Source organism: Alosa sapidissima, chromosome 18, assembly GCF_018492685.1.
Source record: "Alosa sapidissima isolate fAloSap1 chromosome 18, fAloSap1.pri, whole genome shotgun sequence".
Taxonomy (NCBI): Eukaryota; Metazoa; Chordata; class Actinopteri; order Clupeiformes; family Clupeidae; genus Alosa; species Alosa sapidissima.
The window spans coordinates 24,534,312-24,542,791 of NC_055974.1; the positions used below are offsets into that span (position 1 = coordinate 24,534,312).

General features: G+C 39.0%; 1 protein-coding gene across 5 annotated transcripts in view; it reads left to right on the top strand.

The window, feature by feature from the left end:
- nlgn2a (neuroligin 2a) overlaps positions 1 to 8,480 on the top strand; it is a 114,078-nt gene that overhangs the window by 59,821 nt on the left and 45,777 nt on the right. The gene's annotated exons all lie outside the window — the stretch shown is intronic.

Below are 8,480 nucleotides of genomic sequence, written 5' to 3' on the forward strand. Positions count from 1 at the left end.
GAGAGAGAGAGGGAGAGAAGGGGCATTTGAGAGAGATAGGGAGAGAGAGAGAGAAGGGGTGTTTGGAGACAGAAAGAGAGGTAGATGGAGAGAGTAAGGGAGGGAGAGAGAGAGGGAGGGAGGGAGGGAGAGAGGGAGCGAGCGAGTGAGTGGAGTGGACCCGTCAGATTTGTTCTTTATTATATTAGGGAAAACAGCATTCAGATGAAGTCATTTCGAGCAGCCCAGAACACTGCACAACGTGTGTGTGTGTGTGTGTGTGTGTGTGTGGGGGGGGGGGGGGGGGGGGGGGGGGGGGGGGTGTTGAGGCCTGCATTGCCTTCTGCTTTTTGCTGGTTACAAACACACACAGACAGACACACACACATACACACACACAGACACACATGCACAAACATGCATACACACACATATGAAAACACAGACGCACACACACACACACACACACTCTACTGGATTGAGACAGTAATTGGTTTAGAGTTTAAAGCTTTCTCCTTTGTGGCTATCCATGCATAAGTGCTATCCAATGCAATTTGATTCACACACACACACACACACACACACACACACACACACACACACACACACACACACTTAGAGGGAGTCGGCCGTTCTGCATTCTGCAGGAAGACAGAGCAGAGAAGGGTTCTCCAGCAGAGAGTCTTGTGCAAAGACAGGGAGCAATTACAGTGCTCTCAATGCAGTGTCTGCAGGTTCCCTAACCTGTGTGTGTCTGTGTGTGTGTGTGTGTGTGTTTATGTGTGTGTTTATGTGTGTGTGTTTATGTGTGTGTGTGTGTGTGTGTGTGTGTGTGTGTGTGTGTGTGTGTGTGTCTGTCTGTCTGTCTGTGTGCCTGCGTTTGTTTGTGTGTATGTGTGTGTGTATTCAGGTTTTCAATAATGTGTGTGTGTGTGAGTGTGTGTGTGTGTGTGTATCTATGCTGGCTTCTTATGTTTTTTTCCCAGACCAATAGTGTCACTGCTTGTTCTTGGGGAGGTGATGTGAACTTTCTCAGCATAAGCAAGCCTGGAGGAGGTATATGTTTGCCTGTGTATGCTTGAATGCATACGTGCGAGCACATGTGTGTATGTGTTTGAGAGTATGAGAGAGAGACACGCGCTATATTGTGTCGTAAATCTCCTGCCCTTCCCTTCTCGTCCACAAGCGTGGCGCCCATATGTCATCGATGTGTCCAGAGGGCATTTACTAGGCGGGCCGCCCATGAAATATGACACGTGGCTCCACACACCACCACACACCTCCAGTGTAATTTCATCTGGTTTATTACCCAACACACACACACACACTCACACACACACCTTCACACATGCTTACCCCTCACTCTGACACACAAATACACAGGAGCACACTCTAAATGTTGTCGGTATACAACATCAGATAGTGTGTGTGTGTGTGTGTGTGTGTGTGTGTGTGTGTGTGTGTGTGTGTGTGTGTATGTCTGTGCAGTGTTTCCCACAGAATTGGATTCAATTTGTGGCGGTAGCTGACTTTGACAACGGGGGGGGGGATTAAGATTGTCTTGGTAGTGTATAGGTCTAATTGAGTGCCTGTCACTTTAAGACGTTTGAGGGAACCCTTGCAATTGTAACACAGTTGAAAGGCTGCTGATGTGTGGATGCAATTCATAACGTTTTCTACATAGTTAAAATAAAGGTTCGTACTTCTCCTTGGGACAAGCACTTTTGAATTTTGGAAAACACTTTTCCATTTACATCGGGATTTTGCAAACATTCAGTGTCAGAGTCAATAAAATGAGCCCTTCAACGAAATTGACAAGCAGCTGTAAGTAGGCTAAGCATGCTAAATTCGACATCCAAACAGTATTCTAACGTTAGCTTTGAGATACTGCTTGATTTCATAACTTAACTTAGTTTAGTCTCTTCAATGTAGCCTACTATGTTGTGATAAGACCTTAGCAGAGTTCACTTCAATGCAGCAGTTTTGAACAAATTTGCGCAGCATGGTCACAATGCTAAGCGGATTTAATAGCAATTTAGCCAGACATCTTCTATGCAATGCTTCTTCTATGTGGCAACCACAATCCTTCAACAATCGTGAATATTTTGTTAAATGCACATGCAGAGGAGTGGTAGCGGGCTACGAGAGAGAGCGGGGCGGGGCAAGGAAAGGCTGCGTGCGTAAAAAGCGCAGCTCAATGGCAATGCAAGGATTTGACCTTATATTTAATTTAAATTAAATTAAATTAAACATAGAATATTCATCTGTGGCGGCCGATTTTTATTTCGTGGCGCCCCGCCACAGATTAGTCAATGTATGGGAAACACTGGTCTCTGTGTTTGCGTGTTATTGGTGTGTAAATGTACGTATGTCCTTGACATTTTGTGTCTGTATTCACTCATATTTATGGAGTGAATACATGTGTTTTGGATTTATGTATTTACACACACACACATTTCCACTCCCCCATTCATCTGTGAGTGTGTGTGTGTGCGCGCGCGCCTCCTGAGTGAGAGATGTAGTGTGTGCACTGCTGAGTTATGGCTCTAGCCCGGCGCCTGCCACAGATGACAGGATGTCACCTACGACTCCTCAGGTGGGCAAATAAATGATAACAATAATAAATGAACAATAAACCATAACAACAACAACAACAACAAACACAGTATGGCAGCATTTGATGATCCAGATAGGAGATCCTATATGTTACAAATGTAATCACATGTTATCCTGTACTGAATCAGTCCGACATGTAGAATACTTTACACTAAACGAATGCCGTGCATATCATCAGTCAAGGGAGTAACGGTTGACTGCCCCATTGAGTATTGACCATTTCTATTATGACGAACGATGATGGACAATCGGCGATCAAACACGCAAGCAGCCCCTGAGTCTGGCCACAAAGAAGTAGTGAGGCAGCAGTAAAAGCGTTCTATATATACAGTTCTATACAGTCTATGAGTAAAAGCGTTCTATATATACAGTTCTATACAGTCTATGAGTAAAAGCGTTCTATATATACAGTTCTATACAGTCTATGAGTAAAAGCGTTCTATATATACAGTTCTATACAGTCTATGAGTAAAAGCGTTTTATATATACAGTTATATACAGTCTATAGTCTATGAGTAAAAGTGTTCTATATATACAGTTCTATACAGTCTATGAGTAAAAGCGTTCTATATATACAGTTCTATACAGTCTATGAGTAAAAGCGTTCTATACAGTCTATGAGTAAAAGCGTTCTATATATACAGTTCTATACAGTCTATGAGTAAAAGCGTTCTATATATACAGTTCTATACAGTCTATGAGTAAAAGCGTTTTATATATACAGTTATATACAGTCTATAGTCTATGAGTAAAAGTGTTCTATATATACAGTTCTATACAGTCTATGAGTAAAAGCGTTCTATATATACAGTTCTATACAGTCTATGAGTAAAAGCGTTTTATATATACAGTTATATACAGTCTATGAGTAAAACCGTTCTATATATACAGTTATATACAGTCTATGAGTAAAACCGTTCTATATATACAGTTATATATAGTCTATGAGTAAAACCGTTCTATACAGTCTATGAGTAAAAGCGTTTTATATATACAGTTATATACAGTCTATAGTCTATGAGTAAAAGTGTTCTATATATACAGTTCTATACAGTCTATGAGTAAAAGCGTTCTATATATACAGTTCTATACAGTCTATGAGTAAAAGCGTTTTATATATACAGTTATATACAGTCTATGAGTAAAACCGTTCTATATATACAGTTATATACAGTCTATGAGTAAAACCGTTCTATATATACAGTTATATATAGTCTATGAGTAAAACCGTTCTATACAGTCTATGAGTAAAAGCGTTTTATATATACAGTTATATACAGTCTATGAGTAAAAGCGTTTTATATATACAGTTATATACAGTCTATGAGTAAAAGCGTTCTATACAGTCTATGAGTAAAAGCGTTCTATATATACAGTTCTATACAGTCTATGAGTAAAAGCGTTCTATATACACAGTTCTATACAGTCTATGAGTAAAAGCGTTCTATATATACAGTTCTATACAGTCTATGAGTAAAAGCGTTTTATATATACAGTTATATACAGTCTATAGTCTATGAGTAAAAGTGTTCTATATATACAGTTCTATACAGTCTATGAGTAAAAGCGTTCTATATATACAGTTCTATACAGTCTATGAGTAAAAGCGTTTTATATATACAGTTATATACAGTCTATGAGTAAAAGCGTTCTATATATACAGTTCTATACAGTCTATGAGTAAAAGCGTTCTATATATACAGTTATATACAGTCTATGAGTAAAAGTGTTCTATACAGTCTATGAGTAAAAGCGTTTTATATATACAGTTATATACAGTCTATGAGTAAAAGCGTTTTATATATACAGTTATATACAGTCTATGAGTAAAAGCGTTCTATACAGTCTATGAGTAAAAGCGTTCTATATATACAGTTCTATACAGTCTATGAGTAAAAGTGTTCTATATATACAGTTCTATACAGTCTATGAGTAAAAGCGTTTTATATATACAGTTCTATACAGTCTATGAGTAAAAGCGTTTTATATATACAGTTATATACAGTCTATAGTCTATGAGTAAAAGTGTTCTATATATACAGTTCTATACAGTCTATGAGTAAAAGCGTTTTATATATACAGTTCTATACAGTCTATGAGTAAAAGCGTTTTATATATACAGTTATATACAGTCTATGAGTAAAAGCGTTCTATATATACAGTTCTATACAGTCTATGAGTAAAAGCGTTCTATATATACAGTTATATACAGTCTATGAGTAAAAGCGTTCTATACAGTCTATGAGTAAAAGCGTTTTATATATACAGTTATATACAGTCTATGAGTAAAAGCGTTTTATATATACAGTTATATACAGTCTATGAGTAAAAGCGTTTTATATATACAGTTATATACAGTCTATGAGTAAAAGCGTTCTATACAGTCTATGAGTAAAAGCGTTCTATATATACAGTTCTATACAGTCTATGAGTAAAAGCGTTCTATATATACAGTTATATACAGTCTATGAGTAAAAGCGTTCTATACAGTCTATGAGTAAAAGCGTTCTATATATACAGTTCTATACAGTCTATGAGTAAAAGTGTTCTATATATACAGTTCTATACAGTCTATGAGTAAAAGCGTTTTATATATACAGTTCTATACAGTCTATGAGTAAAAGCGTTTTATATATACAGTTATATACAGTCTATAGTCTATGAGTAAAAGTGTTCTATATATACAGTTCTATACAGTCTATGAGTAAAAGCGTTCTATATATACAGTTCTATACAGTCTATGAGTAAAAGTGTTTTATATATACAGTTATATACAGTCTATGAGTAAAAGCGTTCTATATATACAGTTCTATACAGTCTATGAGTAAAAGCGTTCTATATATACAGTTATATACAGTCTATGAGTAAAAGTGTTCTATACAGTCTATGAGTAAAAGCGTTTTATATATACAGTTATATACAGTCTATGAGTAAAAGCGTTCTATAATATATACAGTCTATGAGTAAAAGTGTTCTATAAATATACCCATATCTATATATATAGTCTATGAGTAAAAGCATTCTATATATATATAGTCTATGAGTAAAAGCTTTCTATATACATTGTCTATGAGTAAAAGCGTTCTATATACAGTAGGGTCTGTTCGAAACGGAACGGAAACGGAGACAATGAAACTGCTGCCTTTTTGGACATCTTATTAGATTTGTAGATTTGAGATGAGAAATAAACAATTTACTATCTGATTATATCATTGTTGTAACCATTAATTGTGTCTGGGCTGATATATCTGCCGCCCGTAAAACTAATTTATACCATTAACCTGCTAGCTTACGTAAGTAAGGGATAATGTATAGAACGCCGGTCATTATTGGAAAAATAAGTCCCGACAGGGCAAACCGGACCCCGGAGCGCAGCGGAGACTGATTTTCCCATAATGACCGGCGTTCTATACATTATCCCGCTTATTATACGGCTACTTGCCAAAACGAAATAATAAACTCCCCACGATATGACTTTAGCCTACATAGCCTAGCCTATTTGTTACCGTTCATCGTGGCATTTGCTGAAAAACAAATAGTTCGCAACAACACACGCTGCTGAACTTGAATCAAACATTCTTTAGAACACAGCTGATCAACCGTCTGCTTTCACGTTTGAATGAAGTCCTTGCATAGTGATATGAAAGACGTATCAGAAGCACAAAACCCGTTGCCATTGACAGCGGTAATTATGTTTGCAGCGGTAATTACATGAATTTATTTTACCGTAGAACGTTGGGAAATCCCATTCAAGTCAATGGAGCGTTCTACTAGCATTGTGAAGAGCCGTATAATAAGCTAATTTAGTTTAACATAGACAGCTCTCTATGTAGGGAGGGAGGCATCAGGCAGCTGTCTGCCGTTTCGAACAGACCCATAGTCTACGAGTAAAAGCGTTCTATATATACAGTCTATGAGTAAAAGCTTTACTGCTCGTTTCCACAAGGACAAGTAACAGGCAACAGGAAGCTTTTATAACAAAACAAAACGACCTCAACATGGCCCCCTTTATCCCCTATTATATTGATATTCATACTCACTTCCCATGAGCACCTACTCTCTCTATCAGGCTGTAACCTCTTATATAAATGAAGCATTTTTTTGTTTTTGTTTTTGTTTTGTTCTTAGAACTTAGAACTCAGGACAGTGTGATTTTGGTCTCACTAGATCAGTTACCCACAAATTCGCAGTTTTTGCAGTTTTCACTTGTTTCCCTAGCTTCATTCTGTCATTTCACTAATTTCATTGCAACAAGTGTCTAAAAACACTGCAACCATCATCAACCGTCGCAATGTTTTTCAGAAAAGTGGCTACAAAGTCAGGCATTTTTTTATGCTCCAACAATTTCAAAGGACCCACTAAAGGCCCGGCAAATCCTTGAGTATCACCGGTGCCAAGTCCACACCTGGGCTGTGTCTCAAATCGCATACTTCCACTGCTCAGTACACTGCTAGTGTGCACTGAGCGCTTACTTGAGTTGTGTCCACTTTCCGATGGTTAGTATTGTCCCAATATCTGCACTATATACTTAACCTAAGTATTTAAAGTGTGCAAGTAGGCAGTTTGAGACACAGCCTCTAGACACTTCCTTGAGAAATGTGGTAAAACCACTGCGATTAGCTCTCTGATGAGTCCACACAGCTCTATCAGTGAGTCCTCATTTTCTTTCAGTGGTGGCTTTGGCCTGCTAATGGGAATGCTCCGCGGGAGCAGGAGTTGGGTTGGAACAGGTGGGACGTGTTGGAGATGAGACACACACACACACACACACACACACACACACACACACCATACACACACACACACACACACACACACACACACACACACACACACACACAGGTGGGACGTGTTGGAGATGAGACACACACACACACACACACACACACACACACACACACCATACACACACACACACACACACACACACACACACACACACACAGGTGGGACGTGTTGGAGATGAGACACACACACACACACACACACACACACCATACACACACACACACACACACACACACACACACACACACACACACACACACACACAGGTGGGACGTGTTGGGTAGGAGAGAGGGGAGACAAGGGAGGAAGAAGTTTGATAAATGAGGTGCTGCTTCTTTTGGGCCCTCGCAGCAAGCTCAGGGCACAGGAGGGGAGGCACACACACACACACACCATACACACACACACACCACACAAACACACACACACACACATAAACACACACACACACACACACACACACACACACACACACACCACACAAACACACACACACACACACACACACACACACACACACACACACACACACACACACACTGTCTCTCTCTCTCTGTCCCACACACACACAAGGCCTAGGGTACAGGAGGGGAAGTGCATATACACATGTTCACACATGTACAGGAAGTGCATATACACATACTCACACATGTACAGGAAGTGCATATACACATACTCACACATGAACAGGAAGTGCATAACATACTCACACATGTACAGGAAGTGCATAACATACTCACACATGAACAGGAAGTGCATATACACATACTCACACATGAACAGGAAGTGCGTAACATACTCACACATGTACAGGAAGTGCATAACATACTCACACATGAACAGGAAGTGCATATACACATACTCACACATGTACAGGAAGTCCATATACACATACTCACACATGTACAGGGAGTGCATAACATACTCACACATGAACAGGAAGTGCATATACACATACTCACATATGTACAGGAAGTGCATATACACATACTCACACATGAACAGGAAGTGCATAACATACTCACACATGTACAGGAAGTGCATAACATACTCACACATGAACAGGAAGTGCATATACACATACTCACACATGAACA